At 42.8% G+C, this 19450-nt stretch overlaps 1 pseudogene; it reads left to right on the forward strand.

Moving 5' to 3' along the window:
• Nucleotides 1-18822: 18822 nt before the first annotated feature.
• Nucleotides 18823-19430, forward strand: LOC123179059 (plant cysteine oxidase 2-like; annotated as a pseudogene).
• Nucleotides 19431-19450: the final 20 nt, after the last annotated feature.

The raw sequence follows: 19450 nt of genomic DNA on the forward strand, positions 1-19450 counted from the left end.
TCTGAACGACGCTTCATCTAGCTTGTTACTGTGGGTAACTAGTTTGGTCTCATTCCTCTACACAACGAACCCGGGATGACCGTCTTTAGTAAGGTGCTCTTCGGTCCCATGCACCTTAATTCGAATGACTAGGCTAGAAGTAACTCAGAGGGTGGAACTAATGCGCTAAGCACATCAGATGGTAAGTTAGTAGTTTCATTCTTTCTTCCTCTATTTCCTTCTTTTCTTTCGCAATGCTCCTATCGCTGATAAATTGTTTGCCGATCTATTTCTTGTCCTGACCACTCACTTTAGGGGCTCGTCTAGCAAAGATAAACACAAACACTGTTGTTATTCCTTCATCCGAGACCATAGTTCTGTAGCCTGAAAACGGAGGCAACCTGCACTCCTTCATGACGCTTACCCCTTGTGCTAATCTCGACGTGATGGGACCCCTTACAACAGCACTGCTGGCAGGGACTACTCTTACTATAGAAAGTCCTCGTTCTCAAATACAACTTGTGAGTGTTTACTTCCAATCTTGAATTCAGTATATGAAGAACATCTGGATGCTTGCTTTTGCTCGCTGACGAAAATGTCCTCTCGTTTCAGGTGTGGTTGGCACACGGTACTCTTGGCTCAAGGAGATCTCCAACAACTATCAGATGAAGGGCGTAACAATGCTGTGGCACTTCATCGTTTAGAGCTTGCATGACCATTGTTACCACGATCTTAACAGCGCTCCGTCTAGCTTGTTGTACATAACAGTTGTCACCTGTGAAAGGCAGGTAGTCAGTTAGTCCAACCTAGCTTTCACCAGGCTAGCAATATCTTCTTTTTACCCTTATTCATCGGGGTTGAAACTATCTCCTGTGGTCCGCAATATTCTTCTCGTGCGTCGTGGTTTTCACGTGTACAGTCTAGCTTTGTTCGGACTCCGAAACATTTCTGTTTATTTCCAAAAAACTGAAAAACAGAAGAAAAATAAATATATTGGGAAGCAAAGCATTGGACAGACACATGTGATATGTGGCGGTAGATGGCCTACCCTGCTTGGCGAGGAGGCAACGCGGGTGGGAGAAGCGGCAACCGACGGGTGTCCGCAGCGTGGTAGGATTGCGCGCCCACATGGACCACGCGCGTCTTCACGTCTAGTTTACTGCACGTGTGTCCGCCTAACCTGCAAAAGCATGGGGAGACCCAAACCACTAAGAGTAAGGGAGTACAAATATATGGCAATAAATAACCCAATATATCAATGTAAAGAAGGAATAATGTTAGGGATAGAAAAAAAATACTTGAGCAATAAATAATGAAAGAGAAACCGGAGGTAGTACTTGCGTCACCAAAAGAAGCAGTTTCCTCTTGCGCTCTCCTCTTCCGTTGTGTTCCAATTCCATCGTCTTTCTAAATAGCATCATTTAGCATCGTGTTCGAACCAATAGACCCTAGAGTGTAGTAACACAACATTGTCTTTTCAAATAGCATCATTTAGTGGTAGAAACTTTTAGCAAGTTATTACAATCTCTAGATTTTATTGGTTCAATGAAAAATAAGCTGTAAATGCAGCCTCATTTCCATCTCGAGTATGAAGAAAGGCGACTTTTAATACATTGCATAATACAATAAATACGAGGATAACTATCCTCACAAATGCACATGCCATCGTAGTGGTTGTTACAACCATCAGAACCCAATTTGGGTCGACCCACCTATTCTGATGGGTTGATGGTGTCCGGTTGCCCTGGCACACTCAAAAAATAGAAGTGGCGGCCGGCGGGTGTTTCCAGCGTGGCTGGTTTCCAGATGTAGTGCATACCGACGCGGTGGTGGTTAGTCATCTAGGACCTGCATGCATAATCCAACAACAATTGTGACCATCTGAACGATGCTTCGTCTAACTTGTTGATGTAGATAAGTACAGTTGTAACCAGCGAGCGACAGGCAGAAGTCAATCCAACCTAGCTCTCACCAGGCTAGCAAACTCTTTTTTACCCTTATTTATCGGGGATGAAACTATCTCATGTGGTCCATGATCTTCTTGTCGTGCGTCACGATATTCACATGTACAATCTAGCTTAACTAATGGGTCTGGAATCAGAAACATTTCTGTTTCTTTTCCAAAAATGAAAACGGGAAGAAAAATAAATATATTGGGAAGAAAAACATTGCCGAGACGTGTGTGATGTATGGTGATAGATGGCCTGCCCTGCCTGGTGTAACATCCCAAAATTCTAAATTTTGGAATGTTATATTAAATAAATAGATTTGATTGATTGTGGTGTGGTTGCTTGTGTGAAATTGAGTGAAATTTGAAATTTGTTTTGAAAGTTAAATGAGAGGGTATAAAAGGACTTTCCCAAACTTTCATGTTGCTTTTATGATCTCCATGAATTCAAATTCTTTTCATCACAAAACCCTGGAGTGAAGATGATATGACTTCTTCCATTTAAATAAATGAAAAAGGGTTTTGAAAAGATTTGAATTCCATTTGGAAATATTTTCAAATTCAGAAACTTTAAGCAACTCAATGATTTTCATGAGAGAAGATAAAATGACTTCTTCAAAACATATGAAATATGAGTTGGAAGTTTAAAAGAATCAAATTTAAAGTCCTTTGAAATTATTTTCAATTTGGAGTTATTTGGTTTTATTCAAATTATTTTTCTCCAAAAATAAAATATATGGAAATTAGGGTAAAATGATTCCCTACATCAGAAAATTGGAGAGAAATAAATTTGAAATCATTTTGGTATTTTAAAATGATTTTTATTGGGTTTTATTGCAACAGTAGCACTCTTTGCTTTATTTAAATTTTTGTGGATTTTATTTGACGCTAGAAAATGTTCATGTTGTAGAAAATATTTTTCTGAAAATTTTGATATATAATATGCCTATATAATATTTTCTTTTCTTTTTCTCTCTGTTTTAAAAATCTTTTCGGACTGACTGGGCCGAAGCCGAGCCGGCCCAGACGCCCGCGCCGCCTTCTTCCTCGCGTGCCCGAGCGGCACTCCCGCCGGAGTCCGGCGCCGCCACGACCTCAAAGCCCCTCGCCCAAGCCGCCGTGGCCCCCTGGCCTTTAAAAGGCGAGGTCCGGCCGCCCGTCTCTCCTCATCAGTCGCGCCGCCTCCCGCCGCCTTTGCCTCGCCGCCGCAGCAGATCGTGTCACCGCCGTAGCCGCCGCCACACCTCGCCGCTCGCCTGCGCCGTCGCCCGCGCCTTGCCCGCCCCGCGTGGAGTCGCCGCCGCCCCGCGCCACCGCCAACCGTCGCCGGAGCCGATCGCCGCCGACGCCCGATCCGATCCGCAGCCAACTCGCCTGAACCGGTATAAACTGCCCGGTTCGCCCGGTTTTCTTTTTAGATGTTTTAGTTTTTGGTTTTCGTTTCAAAACCGGTTTCGTTACTTTTCAGTTAGCGAACGTTTTCCGTTTAGTAGTTTTGGCGAACAATTTTCGTTCTGTAGATCTATTTAGCGAGCGTCCGTTCGGTAGAATTTTTCTTTTTCTTGTTATTTTCGGCCAGGGACCCATCCGTGAATATTTTTATTTACAGATTAGTCCCTCTATTTCACACCCTCACAACTTTTTGCTCGATTGTCCAAATCCAACGAAACCAATGCCCACTTCTTCGTCATAATCTCGTCTATCCAGATAATCAACTTGAACATATTTTGAAAGTTTAAAATTTGATTTCAAACAGATTTGAATTCAAACTTCTTTTGTTCATAACTTGAGTTTTATAACTCCGATTTAGTTGATTCTTTTTGCAAATCGAAGCTCTTGACCTAAACTTTCTGATAAGGCCAGATTCACTTAATTTTGGTACTGTTAGAATTTTTTTCTACTGCAAGAGTTGTTTGCTTGTTTTTGAAGTTTTCCAAGATGTTTTCTTCGATTCATTTGCATGAGTGCTTATGTATGCAATTGCTTGATCACGATAGATTGACCGCAGTGTGCCGAGTAGAACTATCAGGAGTTATGAGTGCGAATCATCTTCATCAACACTACAGGCAAGTTCACACTTTGAACATATCCCTTTATTACCCAGTTTTTTATGCATTAGTTTCAACCCTCAAACATTGCATAAGTAGGTTTGATAACATGTGGGTACTGGGAAGTAGTTGATGGGATAGGAACCTATTGTCTTATATTCAAACCCTTGGGTGTTACTGCGTTATGATTATACTGCTATGCCATGCTCGTAGACGTGGTTTGGTTCGAGAGAATTCGTGAAAGATGTGAGAGATATAATAATTATGGGTTAACTTAAGGTGGCTACTTTAATACACATCTGGGTGGAATGGTTGGGGCACCCTAGAGCACCCAGTGGTTTGCCCGGGCACCTAGAGAACGCAGTGCTTGCCCAAGGGGATCTCGGAGTACCCGTGTGATCAACCTATGGAATGCCACCCAGGCTCAAAGGGATCATAAGATTATTCATGCTAAAACTTTCGTGTGCAGCCACAAGCCATTATGGGCTCTGGCATAGTTGAGTATGTTGTGTGAGCTCTTTCAGTGGTAGGCTAGCAGATGTGGGGGATGTAGGTGGTACTGTCTACCCAAAGTAAAGAGTTAATGCTTCTGAAAGACTGTGTGTCGGTCATCCGTTTCTCAAACACCATGTAGTGTGAGAAATTCAACGGAGGAGATCGAGTCTTGTGGGGAAAAGTGCGCAAACCTCTGCAGAGTGTATAAACTAATCATGATTAGCCGTGTCCCTGGTTATGGACGTCTTGAGTCTCTGGTACTTGGATTATCATGTTTATCTCAACACTTTACTTAATTAATTTGTTGGGTTATTAATTTTAATTTGGGATTGAGTTGGAGGAACCTTCTCAATATTTTCAACCAACTTGGTAGTTAAATAAAATATATTCCTTTGTTGTAGGAAAAAAAATGGCTTTATGCAAAATAAACTTAGAGCTTTCCACCAGCCAAATATGCATGTAGTGACAGCTATTATTCATCATTATCCCGTGGTGTGAATTTGCCAGTACATTGAATGTACTGACCTACATGGCTGCAACGTCTCATGTTGCAGGAATCTTACGACGAGTAAGTGATACATTAGGGTTATGATTTCTACACTCAACTTTGCCATTGGTGTTGATGGGAATCCACAACCTTGTTGTTACTTCCGCTATTCGGATTGAGGTAATAGTATTTACGTTACTTTATACATGTGATTTACCTCTGTTATAAATCCTCGACTACTGTGTGTGTCAGCATACCGATCTAGGGATGATACTTAAGAACAGAGACATAGGACGTGAACCCTAGAAACTGGCAAGCCCATAGGAAAGATTTTCTCTAAAAACTTTATCTTCAAAAGGATCTTTTACCTCTCTTCTCTTCTAAGCTTATTCAAATACCCTTTTAGTTGGACTATACCCCTTTCCCCTTTTTGACCACACGAAGATTCAACTGATGAGACCACTCCAAGAAGTACAAGATATGAGACAACTAAGACCACTTCGGAATGAAGAGGATTTTACCCAGCATTATAATAATGGAAACTACAACGGCGGAAGACTCCGAAGACTAGGAGAATTTGAAGGTTCTGAAGAATTTCCAGATTGATATGACCTAGGAAGGCTACCCTTAGGGAACTTGTCAGACTATTGAAGCTGTCAAAACCCGAGATCAAGGTGTGTTGGAGAAAGACCAGAACATGGAGCGTTAAAAACTCAAAGTTTTTATCAAGAAAACCCTAAGGCAGGAGATATCAACTATTGAATGATAGCTCATGGCAATAACATGGACATAAACACGGCTACCCATGATGTTATCGCCCGCTTATGCTATTGTCACCATACTGAGTTAAGCATGCATTTCGACGGAAGGATTGGATGGTAGAAGGCTAATGGAGCATTTATCAGCAAAGGATGCACTTTTAACTTTAGCTGGTATATCACCAGGATCTGGAGTATTACATCAAGAATTTTAAAATAGACCTTTTCTGGAAGCCTTATTCAACAAGGAAGATTTTCGTGAATAACTCAGGACCAGAAGCTGAAAGTAGCCAAGCTGGAGGAGCAAAACCTCGAGATACCGGAGATTCGTCAGGAGCTGAAGGACAGTAGGACCATGGTTCATGCCAAGGAGTTTGAAACCCAGAAGTGTGGAACGCAACTCCAGAGTATTAAAGGATGTGATGAGAGACTTCGCGTCAACAGAGATGATCTGGTAAAAGAACTCTAGAAGGACAAGCACGATCGGAAGAAGCCATCGGAGACATGAACAAGACTTGATGAGTTTGGTGACTTTGAAAGATTTATTTACCTTTAGAAGACCAAACCCCTATTATATTCTTACGTTAGATGCGACGATTGTGAGCTGTCATTTGTTTGATGTTTTTCCGACAGCCACAAAATAAAATCTGTCTTTTCAAAACTATTGTTTGTATTGTGTGTATCCCTCTCTATCTCTCTTATCTCACCCCAAAACCCTTGGAACCAATAGAGGATGAATGGAGATGAACTCACATTTCCGGGACCGATAAGTCAATTGGAGACGGACCGATGGATTCAGAACATGGAAGATCGCATGGAGAATAACACTATAGCCTAACAGGATATGGCCCAGCATGCTCTTCAGTGCTTTGAAAGAGGTGCTGCTACTTGGTGGAGGATGTACCAAACCATCAATGGATGGCAAGGAGTAACCACTTGGGAAGAATTTAAGTTGACTCTGCTAAAGTCTCGGCTTGTGTCCCAGAAGTTGAAGCCTTATGGAAATGATATGAAGAAACCTTGTGCATGCAAGCTCTGTGGAGAAATAGGACACAACCATAAAGAACACAAGGATGAATGCCCTCATTGTGAAGGAAAGTCACCCAGCTGAAGAATGCCCAACTAGGCAGATTACTTGTTTCTTGTGTGAAGGGACTACCCACTACCCTGCTCAGTGTCACATTTACCCCATGGTACAAAGAACCATCCAGCAGAAGAAAGAAGTAATGAAAGGAGCCCTCATGGAAATTCTAGAAGAACCTGTGATGAAGGAAGAGGTGGAGGGACACACCCGAAGAAGAGCCAATTAAACCCTGCGCCAAGTCTTATTCATGTGGAGAAGAAGGACACATGTCCCAGAGTTGTCTGAATGGGGACCTAGTAGAATTCCCGGCAGAGGAAGTAGAGTATGATCCACAGGAAATAGAAGCCCTGATTGGCACGAAAAAGTCCAGGAAGAGAAATAGATTGGATCCCGGGAACAACCCAATTTCTACAAAGATGGACCCGAGGCATATCACCTGTTTCAGGTGCAAAGATTCAGGGCACTACTTCAATAGTTGCCCAAAAAGGAAGCTGAGGACCCAAGGAGGCCTTGAAATCATAAGGAAACCTCGAGAGTTGTTAGGAGTAATATGTTTCCGTTGTAATGAAGCAGGGCACTTTGCCAGGGATTGTCCCAAAGAGAAGGAGACTTGTGATAAAGAGTTGAGTCTGTGAGAAATATAGTAGTAGTAGTGGGAACAATTCTTTTGTATTGAGGTGTTGAGTAGAGGCATGTAATGGATATGCTGGAGAGTGTAATAATGTGAGAATCAATAAAGTTAGCATCGTTGGTACGGAGTTGGATTTTATGAGTAGTTACTCTATGAAGAAAGATTTTAACCATTTTCGAGGATATGAGAAATATGGTCTATGGAAGAATTTGTGCATTCCAAGGGTGGTAGTACCCTGTGAGAACACTTGACCCCTGGAAAAGATAATGATATTTCACTGAGTGGACGTCGGACAAAATAAATACGAGTTTTGTCTTGATATGTGGGATACCCCAAGAGTACGAAGGGATGAAGTACTATTGGATATAAAGGAGGTAGAATGTTGGTAATATGGTGCAATCGTAACTCCATGATGAGTCTGAGTAATCACGTCTTAGTTTGGAACCAATAGAAGGAAGGGAGACAGTACAATTGGATGGATTTAAGAATGCTAGGAAGCTGGATGTTGGAATAATGATCAGTTGCCCCGATGATGAGTTCAAGGTTTACAAGTGATGAGATGGGCCATAACCCACAGGCCCCAGGACCTGCCAAGAAGCAAGCACACTCTTGCTGAAGGAAAAACCCTGGAAGAAGTTACGACTTTATCAACAGACGATCTTATAGGAGTAACGCAAAACCTGAGAGTTGTGAAGAAACGATAGATGTTTGTTTGGCTTGCAGAATCAATGGATTTATCCGAACTTAGTTCGTCGACAAGTGAAATTCTGCAATGCTTGTGAGGATGACCGAGTGTTAGAATGCGAGATTCGCTAAACCATATACAAGGTAATGATTTGGGTGGGGGATGGATTGATCACCATACCGACTTACTCTTATTATTCGCCTTGCTATATGGGATGGTAAATCTGAGTGACTTACCCATAGTAGAGAGACGACGATCAAAACCTTGTTTAAACCTTAGAATGGTATGACAATTTTCCCTTGTACTAGGCAGTTGTTGCCAATCGTAGGTCATACGGTGGGAATGAAGCCCACACCCTTTTCCTGCAGGAGAAACCATAAATTGTTGACCACCATGAGATATCGATAGTTGTTTAGTATTGGCGCCAGACCTGTCAGCTAAGAAGACCCAGTCACAGAAGAACCGTACCAAGATGAAAGGACACAAGAATTGAGGAAAAGGTTATGCCACTACCGGAAGAGCCCAGAGAAGGAATTTTTCCCAAGAATCTGAGAAGAATTGACACTGCCAACAAAAAGGATGGAGTATATGAGTTTTGATGGAACCGTAACCATGCTTCTAAGGGCGGTAGCACCCCAGAACCCTGAGACGATCGATGGATTTTTGGAAGACCCCCGAACCTAACCTGTTTCTTTCTAGCCTCTCCGAATCTCGAGGACGAGATTCATTTTAAGGGTGGTAGGTTTGTAACATCCCAAAATTCGAAATTTTGGAATGTTATATTAAATAAATAGATTTGATTGATTGTGGTGTGATTGGTTGTGTGAAATTGAGTGAAATTTGAATTTTTTTGAAAGTTACATGAGAGGGAATAAAAGTACTTTCCCAAACTTTCATCTTGCTTTTATGATCTCCATGAATTCAAATTATTTTCATCACGAAACCCTGGAGTGAAGATGATATGACTTCTTCCATTTAAATAAATGAAAAAGGGTTTTTGAAAAGATTTGAATTCCATTTGGAAATATTTTAAATTTAGAAACTTTAAACAACTCAATGATTTTCATGAGAGAAGATAAAATGACTTCTTCAAAAAATATGAAATATGAGTTGGAAGTTTAAAAAGATCAAATTTAAAGTCCTTTGGAAATAATTTTCAATTTGGAGTTATTTGGGTTTTATTCAAATTATTTTTCTCCAAAAATAAAATATATGGAAAATAGGATAAAATGATTCCCTACATCAGAAAATTGGAGAGAAATAAATTTGAATTTATTTTGGTTTTTTATAACGATTTTTGTGAGGTTTTATTATAGCAGTAGCACTGTTTGATTTATTACAATTTTTGTAGATTTTATTCGATGCCAGAAAAATGTTCATGCTGAAGAACATATTTTTCTGAAAATTATGGTCTATAATATTCCTATATAATATTTTATTTTATTTTCTTTTTCTTTTCTTTTTCTCTCTATTTTAAAGAAATAATCTCTTCGGACCAACTGGGCCGAAGCCCAGCTCGCCCAGACGCCCGCGCCGCCTTCTTCCTCGCGTGCCCGAGCGGGACTCCCGCCGGAGTCCGGCGCCGCCACGGCCTCGGAGCCCCTCGCCCAAGCCGCCGTCCGCCCCCCTGGCCTTTAAAAGGTGAGGCCCGGCCGCCCCTCTCTCCTCATCAGCCGCTGCCTCATCCCACCGCCTTTGCCGCGCCGCCACCGCAGATCGTGTCGTCGCCGTAGCTGCCGCCCCACCTCGCCGCTCGCCTGCGCCGCTGCCCGCGCCTTACCCGCCGCCGCGAGGAGTCGCCGCCTCCAGCGCCGCCGCCCCGCGCCACCGCCAACCGTTGCCGGAGCCGATCGCCGCCAACGCTCGATCCAATCCGCAGCCAACTCACCTAAACCGGTATAAACCGCCCGGTTCGCCCGATTTTCTTTTTAGCTGTTTTAGTTTTTGGTTTTCGTTTCAAAACCGGTTTCGTTTCTTTTTAGTTAGCGAACGTTTTCCGTTCAGTAGTTTTAGCGAACAATTTTCATTCTGTAGATCTATTTAGCGAACGTTCGTTCGGTAGAATTTTTCTTTTTCTTGTTATTTTTGGCCAGGGACCCATCCGTGAATATTTTTATTTACAGATTAGTCCCTCTGTTTCAAACCCTCACAACTTTTTGCTCGATTGTCCAAATCCAACGAAACCAATGCCCACTTCTTCGTCATGATCTCCTCTATCCAGATCATCAACTTGAACATATTTTTGAAAGTTTAATATTTGATTTCAAACAGATTTGAATTCAAACTTCTTTTGTTCATAACTTGAGTTTTATAACTCTGATTTACTTGATTCTTTTTGCAAATCGAAGCTCTTGACCTAAACTTTCTGATAAGGCCAAATTCACTTAATTTTGGTATTGTTAGAAATTGTTTTCTGTTGCAAGAGTTGTTTGCTTGTTTTCGAAGTTTTCCGAGATGTTTTCTTCGATTCTTTTGCATGAGTGCTTATGTATGCAATTGCTTGCTCACGATAGATTGACTGGAGTGTGACGAGTAGAACTATCAGGAGTTATGAGTGCGAATCATCTTCATCAACAGTACAGGCAAGTTCACACTTTGAACATATCCCTTTATTACCCAGTTTTTTATGCATTAGTTTCAACCCTCAAAGATTGCATGAGTAGGTTTGATAACATGTGGGTACTGGGAAGTAGTTGATGGGATACGAACCTATTGTCTTATATTCAAACCCTTGGGTGTTACTACGTTACACTTATACTGCTTTGCTATGCTCGTAGACGTGGTTTGGTTCGAGAGAATTCATGAAAGATGTGAGAGATATAATAATTATGGGTTAACTTAAGGTGGCTACTTTAATACACATCTGGGTGGAATGGTTGGGGCACCCCGGAGCACCCAGTGGTTTGCCCGGGCACCTGGAGAACCCAGTGCTTGCCCAAGGGAATCCCGGAGTACCCATGTGATCATCCTATGGACTGCCAAAGGGATCATAAGATTATTCATGCTAGAAACTTCCGTGTGCAGCCATAAGCCATTATGGGCTCTGGCATAGTTGAGTATGCTGTGTGACCTCTTTCAGTGGTAGGCTAGCAGATCTAGGGGATGTAGGTGTTACTGTCTACCCAGAGTAAAGAGTTAATGCTTCTGAAAGACTGTGTCTCGGTCATCCGTTTCTCAAACACCATGTAGTGCAATAAATTCAACGGAGGAGATCGAGTCTTGTGGGGAAAAGTGCGCCAACCTCTGCAGAGTGTATAAACTAATCATGATTAGCCGTGTCCCCGGTTATGGACGTCTTGAGTCTCTAGTACTTGGATTATCATGTTGATCTCAACACTTTACTTATTTAATTTGTTGGCTTATTAATTTTAATTTGGGATTGAGTTGGAGGAACCTTCTCAATATTTTCAACCAACTTGGTAGTTAAATAAAATATATTCCTTTGTTGTAGGAAAAAATTGGCTTTATGCAAAAATAAACTTAGAGCTTTCCACCAGCCAAATATGCATGTAGTGATAGCTATTATTCATCATTATCCTATGGTGTGAATTTGCCAGTACATTGAATGTACTGACCTACATGGCTGCAACGTATCATGTTGCAGGAATATTATGACGAGTAAGTGATACGTTAGGGTTACGATTTCTACACTCAACTTTCCCATTGGTGTTGATGGGAATCCACAACCTTGTTGTTACTTCCGCTATTCGGATTGAGGTAATAGTATTTACGTTACTTTATACATGTGATTTAACTCTATTATAAATCCTCAAGTTCGGTGTGTGTCAGCATACCGATCCAGGGATGACACTTAAGCAGAGAGACTTGACCGTCTGAGGTCGGGTCGCTACAGCAGATGAGGAGGTAATGCAGGTGGGGGAAGCGGTGGCTGGCGGGTGTCTGTAGCGTGGCAGGCTTGCGCGCCCACGTGGAACTCGCGTGCCTCCGCGTCCACTTTGCTACATCCGCGTTCGCCTGACCCGGCGAAGGACGGGAGAATCCCGACCGGCTGAGAGGGAGGGTGTAAGAATATATGGCAATAAATACCCCAATAAATGAAAGTAAATAGGAATAATGTTTGGGATAGAAAAAGATTACTTGAGCAATAAATAATTAAAAAGAAACAAGAGGTAGTATTCGCCTCACCCACATGAAGAAGTTTCCTCTCGCACTCTCCTCTTCCATTGTATTCCAATTCCATCGACTTTCCAAATAGCTTCATTTAGCATAGTATTTGAACCAACAAACTCTAGATTGTACTGACACAACATTGCCTTTTAAAATAGCATCAATTTGTGGTAGACACACTTTTAGCATGTTATTAGAATCTCTAGATTGTATTGGTTCAATAAAAAATAAAGTGTACTTGCGGCCTCATTTCTATTTTGATCATGAAGAAAGGCGATTTTTGATAAACACACTACATAATTCTATAAACACAAGGCTAACTATCCTCACAAATGCGCATGCCATGGTAATGGCTGTTACAACCATCGGAACCCAATTTGGGTCGGTGGTGTCCGGTATCCAAGGCACACTAAAAAAAGAGATATCTAGGCCGAATATCCTCTTTTAATTCTCCCTGGCTGGCAATGACGCGACGGCCGGTGGGAGAAGTGGCGGCCGGCGGGTGTATTTAGCGTGGCCGGTTTCCAGATGAAGCGCAGACCAATGCCGTGGTTGTTCGTCTTGTAGGACCTGCATGCGTGATCCTACAATAATTGTTACCATCAAAATGGTGCTTCATGTACCTAGCTGCTGTGGGTAACTAGTTTGGCATCTTCTGTTTACCCAAGCATGCTGTCATTCCTCTGCAGAACCAACCCGGGATGACTATCTTCAGGAAGATGCTCTCTGGTTCCATGCACCTTAAGTCGGATGACTGGGCTAGAAGTAACTCAGAGGGTGGCGCTAATGCGCTCACCACCTCATATAGTAAGTTCGTAGTTTCATTCCCCGTTCCTCTATTTCCTTCTTTTCTTTAGCAATGCTCCTGTCACTGACAGATCGTTTGCTGATCTACTTCTTGTCCTGGCAACTCACTTCAGGGGCTCGTCTAGCAATGATAAACCAAACACTATTGTTGACGCTTCAGCCGAGGCCATAGTTCAGTACCCTAAAAAAGGAGGCAACCTGCACTGCTTCACGATGCTTAGCACTTGCGCTATTCTCGACGTGATTGGATCGGACCCCCTTACAACAGCGTTGCTGGCAGGAACTGTGTGTACTACAGCGAGTCTCGGTTCTGAAACACAGCTAGTGTGTGTTTTCTTCCACTCTTCAATTCAGCTTAGGAAGAACATCTAGATGCTTGCTTCTGCTCGCTGACGAAAATGTCATCTGGTTTCAGGAGTGGTTGGCGCACGATACTCCTGGCTATAGGAGATCCCGAACATCTTAGGGATGAAGGGTGTAACAATGCCGTTGCAATTCGTCGTCTAGGAACCTGCATGACCATTGTTACCATGATCTGAACAGTGCCCCGTCTAGCTTCATTTAGCATTGTATTTTAACCAATATACTCTAGAGAGTAGTGACACAACATTGTCTTTTCAAATAAAATAAATTAGTGGTATACACACTTTTAGCCTGTTATTAGAATCTCTAGATTTTATTGGTTCAATGAAAAATAAAGTGTACATGCGGCCTCATTTCTATTTTGATCATGAAAGAAAGGCGATTTTTGATAAATACACTACATAATTCCATAAACACAAGGCTAACTATCCTCACAAATGCGCATGCCATGGTAATGGCTGTTACAACCATCGGAACCCAATTTTGGGTCGACCCACTTGTTCCGATGGGTCGGTGGTGTCCGGTATCCAAGGCACACTAAAAAAAGAGACTCAAGTACCGATCCAGGGATGACACTTAAGCACAGAGACTTGACCGTCTGAGGTCGGGTCGCTACAGCAGATGAGGAGGTAATGCAGGTGGGAGAAGCGGCGGCTGGCGGGTGTCTGTAGCGTGGCAGGCTTGCGCGCCCACGTGGAACGCGCATGCCTCCATGTGCACTTTACTGCATGCGCATCCGCCTGACCTGGCGAATGATGGGAGAGACCCAAACGGCTGAGAGGGAGGGTGTTAGAATATATGGCAATAAATAACACAATAAATGAAAGTAAAGAGGAATAATGTATTGGATAAAAAAAGAATACTTGAGCAACAAATAATTAAAAATAAACCAGGGGAAGAAGTTTCCTCTCGTGCTCTCCTCATACATTGTGTTCCAATTCAATCGACTTTCCAAATAGCTTCATTTAGCATAGTATTTGAACCAACAAACTCTAGAGTGTAGTGACACAACATTGTCTTTTAAAATAACATCAATTAGTCGTAGACACACTTTTAGCATGTTATTAGAATCTCTAGATTTTATTGGTTCAAAGAAAAATAAGGTGTACATGCGGCCTCATTTGTATTTTGTGCATGAGGAAAGGCGATTTTTGATAAATACACTACATAATTCTATAAACACGCGCCTAACTATGCTCACAAATGCGCATGCCATGGTAATGGCTGTTGCAACCATCGGAACCCAAATTTGGGTCGACCCACCTGTTTCGATGGGACGGTGGTGTCCTGCATCCAAGGCACACTAAAAAAGGAGATATCTAGGCAGGAGATCCTCTGGCTGGCAAGGTGGTGACCGTTGGAGGGAGAAGTGGCAGCCGGCGGGTGTCTCTAGCGTGGCTAGTTTCCACATGAAGTGCAGATCGATACCGTGGCGTTTCGTCTTCTAGTACCTGGATGTGTGATCCTACAACAATTGTTACCATTTGAATGGTGCTTCATCTAACTATTTGATGTGGGTAACTAGTTTGGCATCTTCTGTTTACCAAAGCATGATGTCATTCCTCTGCACAACCAACCCGGGATGACTGTCTTCAGGAAGATGCTCTTTGGTTTCATGCACCTTAAGTCGGATGACTGGGCTAGAAGTAACTCACGGGATGGTGCTAATGCGCTCACCACCTCATATGGTAAGTTCGTAGTTTCATTCCCCGTTCCTCTATTTCCTTATTTTCTTTAGCAATGCTCATGTCGCTGACAAATTGTTTGCTGATCTACTGCTTGTCCTGACCACTCATTTCAGGGACTCGTCTAGCAATGATAAACACAAACACTGTTGTTGACGCTTCAACCGAGGCCATATTTCTGTACCTTGAAAACGGAGGCAACCTGCACTGCTTCAAGGTGATTTCCACTTGCGCAATTCTCGCCGTGGTGGGACCCCCTTACAACAGCGTGGCTGGCAGGAACTACGCGTACTACAGCGAGTCTAGGTTCTGAAGCTCAGCTGGTGAGTGTTTTCTTCTAGTCTTGAATTTAGTTTATGAAGAACATCTAGATGCTTGCATCTGCTCGCTGAAGAAAATGTCCTCTAGTTTCAGGTGTGGTTGTCGCACGGTACTCCTGGCTCAAGGAGATCCCAACAACTTCTTTATGAAGGGCGTAACGATGCCATCGCACTTCATCCTCTAGGAACCTGCATGACCATTCTTACCATGATCTGAATAGCGCTCTGTCTAGCTTCATTTAGCATTGTATTTTAACCAATAGACTCTAGAGAGTAGTGACACAACATTGTATTTTCAAATACAATCAATTAGTGGTATACACACTTTTAGCATGTTACTAGAATCTCTAGATTTTATTGGTTCGAAGAAAAATAATGTGTACAAGCGGCCACATATCTATTTCGAGCATGAAGAAAGCCAATTTTTGATAAATGCACTGGATATTCTATAAACATCAGGCTAACTCTCCTCATAAATGCACATGCCATGGTAATTGTTGTTACATCCATCGGAGCCCAAATTTGGGTCAACCCTCCTTTTCTGATGGGTCGGTGGTGTCCGGCTGTCCTGACCACTCACTTTAGGGGCTCGTCTAGCAAAGATAAACACAAACACTGCTGTTGTCGCTTCATCCGAGACCATAGTTCTGTAGCCTGAAAACGAGGCAACCTACACTGCTTCACGACGCTTACCCCTTGCGCTAATCTCGACGTGATGGGACCCCTTACAACAGCGCTGCAGGCAGGGACTGCTCGTACTATAGAAAGTCCCGATTCTCAAATTCAACTGGTGAGTGTTTTCTTCCAGTCTTGAATTCAGTTTATGAAGAATATCTGGATGCTTGCTTTTTCTCACTGACAAAAATGTCCTCTTGTTTCAGGTGTGGTTGACACACGGTACTCCTGGCTCAAGGAGATCCCCCAACAACTATCGGATGAAGGCGTAATGATGCCGTGGCACTTCGTCGTCTAGAACCTGCATGACCATTGTTACCAAGATCTGAACGGCGCTCCGTCTAGCTTGTTGTAGATAACGGTTGTAACCTACGAAAGGCAGGCAGTGATTCAGTCCAACCTAGCTCTGACCAGGCTAGCAAGATCTTATTTTTACCCTTATTCGTAGGGGTTGAAACTATCTCCTGTGGTGCGCGATATTCTTCTCGTGCGTTGTGGTTTTCACGTGTACAGTCTAGCATGGTCCAAAATCAGAAACATTTCTGTTTGTTTTCAAAAAATGAAAAATAGAAGAAAAATAAATATATTGGGAAGCAAAGCATTGGACAGACACATGTGATATGTGGCGGTAGATGGCCTACCCTGCCTGGCAAGGAGGCAACACGGGTGGGAGAAGCAACAACCGACAGGTGTCTACAGCGTGGTAGGATTGCTTGCCCACATGGACCACGCGCGTCTTTGCGTCCAGTTTATGGCACGCGTGTCTGCCTGACCTGGCAAATCTGGGGAGACCCAAACGACAAAGAGGGAGGGAGTAGAAATGTATGGCAATAAAGAACCAATATATGAATGTAAAGAAGGAATAATGTTGGGGATAGAAAAAAATACTTGAGCAATAAATAATCAAAAAATAAACCGGAGGTAGTATTCGCGTCACCCAGAAGAAGCAGTTTCCTCTTGCGCTCTCCTCTTCCAGTGTGTTCCAATTGCATTGTCTTTCCAAATAGCATCATTTAGCATCGTGTTCGAACCAATACACTCTAGAGTATAGTAACACAACATTGTCTTTTCAAATAGCATCATTTAGTGGTAGACACACTTTTAGCATGTTATTAGAATCTACAGATTTTATTGGTTCAAGGAAAAATAAGTTGTACATGCAGCCTCATTTCCATCTCGAGTATATAGAAAGGCAATTTTTTTAGTACATTGCATAATAAATAAATACGAGGCTAACTATCCTCATAAATTCACATGCCATGATAATGGTTGTTACAACCATCAGAACCCAATTTGGTGCTTCTAGTGTGGCTGGTTTCCAGATGTAGTGCATACCGACGCCGTGGTGGTTCGTCGTCTAGGACCTGCATGCATAATCCAACAACAATTGTGACCATCTGAATGATGCTTCGTCTAACTTGTTGATGTACATAAGTACAGTTCTAACCAGCGAAAGGCAGGCAGTAAGTGAATCCAACCTAGCTCTCACCAGGCTAGCAAACTCTTTTTTACCCTTATTTATCGGGGATGAAACTATCTCATGTGGTCCAGGATCTTCTTGTCGTGCGTCACGATATTCACATGTACAATCTAGCTTAACTAATGGGTCTAGAATCAGAAACATTTCCGTTTCTTTTCCAAAAATGAAAAAGGGAAGAAAAATAAATATATTGGGAAGCAAAACTTTGGACAGACACATGTGATGTAGCGTGATAGATGGCCTGCCCTGCCTGGTGAGGAGACAACGCAGCTGGGAGAAGCGGCGGCTGGCGGGTGCGTGTAGCGTGGCAGGCTTGCGCGCCCACATGGAACGCGCGTGCCTCCGCGTCCACTTTACTGCATACGTGTCTGCCTGAACTGGCGAAGGATGGGAGAGTCTCAAACGGCCGAGAGGAAGGGTGTAAGAATATATAGCAATAAATAACCCTATAAATGAAAGTAAAGAGGCATAATGTTTGGGATACAAAAAGAATACTTCAGCAATAAATAATTAAAAAGAAACCAAAGGTAGTATTGGCCTCACCCACATAAATAAGTTTCCTCTTGCGCTCTCCTCTTCCATTGTGTTCCAATTCCATTGACTTTCCAAATAGCTTCATTTAGCATAGTATTTGAACCAACAAACTCTAGAGAGTAGTGACACAAAATTGCCTTTTAAAATAACATCAATTAGTGGGAGACACACTTTTAGCATGTTATTAGAATCTCTAGATTTTATTGGTTCAAAGAAAAATAAAGTGTACATGCAGCCTCATTTCTATTTCGAGCATGAAGAAAGGCGATTTTTGATAAATACACTACATAATTCTATAAACACAAGGCTAGTTATCCTCACAAATGCACATGCCATTGTAATGGCTGTTGCAACCATCGGAACCATAATTTGGGTCGACCCACATGTTCCGATGGGTCGGTGGTGTCCGGCATCCAAGGCACACTAAAAAGAGAGATATCTAGGTAGGAGATCCTCTTTTAATGCTCTCTTACTGGCAAGGAGGCGACGGGCGAAGGGAGAAGTGGCGGCATGCGGGTGTCTCTAGCGTGGCTGGTTTCCAGATGAAGCGCAGACCGATGCCGTGGCAGTTCGTTTTCTATGACCTGCATGCGTGATCCTACAACAATTGTTACCATGTGAACGGTGCTTCTTCTACCTAGCTGCTGTGGGTAACTAGTTTGGCATCTTCTGTTTACCCAAGCATGCTGTCGTTCCTCTGCACAACCAACCCGGGATGATTGTCTTCAGGAAGATGCTCTTTGGTTCCATGCACCTTAAGTCGGATGGCTGGGCTAGAAGTAACTCATATGGTGGCACTAATGCGCTCACCACCTCATATGGTAAGGTCGTAGTTTCATTCCCTGTTCCTCTATTTCCTTCTTTTCTTTAGCAATGCTCCTGTCGCTGACAAATCGTTTAATGATCTACTTCTTGTCCCGACCACTCACTTCTGGGACTCGTCTAGAAATGATAAACCAAACACTATTGTTGACACTTCAGCTGAGGCCATTGTTCTATACCCTGAAAACGGAGGCAACCTGCACTGCTTCACGATGCTTAGCATTTGCACTATTCTCGATGTGATGGGACCCCCTTACAATAGCATTGCTGGCAGGAACTACGCGTACTACAGCGAGTCTCGGTTCTGAAACACAGCTGGTGAGTGTTTTCTTCAAGTCTTGAATTCAGTTTATGAAGAACATCTAGATGCTTGCTTCTGCTCGCTGACGAAAACGTCCTCTGGTTTTAGGAGTGGTTGGCGCATGGTACTCCTGGCTCAAGGAGATCCCCAACAACTTCTGGATGAAGGATGTAACGATATCGTTGTACTTCATCGTCTAGGAACCTCCATGACCATTGTT

Source organism: Triticum aestivum, chromosome 1D (genome assembly GCF_018294505.1).
Source record: "Triticum aestivum cultivar Chinese Spring chromosome 1D, IWGSC CS RefSeq v2.1, whole genome shotgun sequence".
Lineage (NCBI taxonomy): Eukaryota > Viridiplantae > Streptophyta > Magnoliopsida > Poales > Poaceae > Triticum > Triticum aestivum.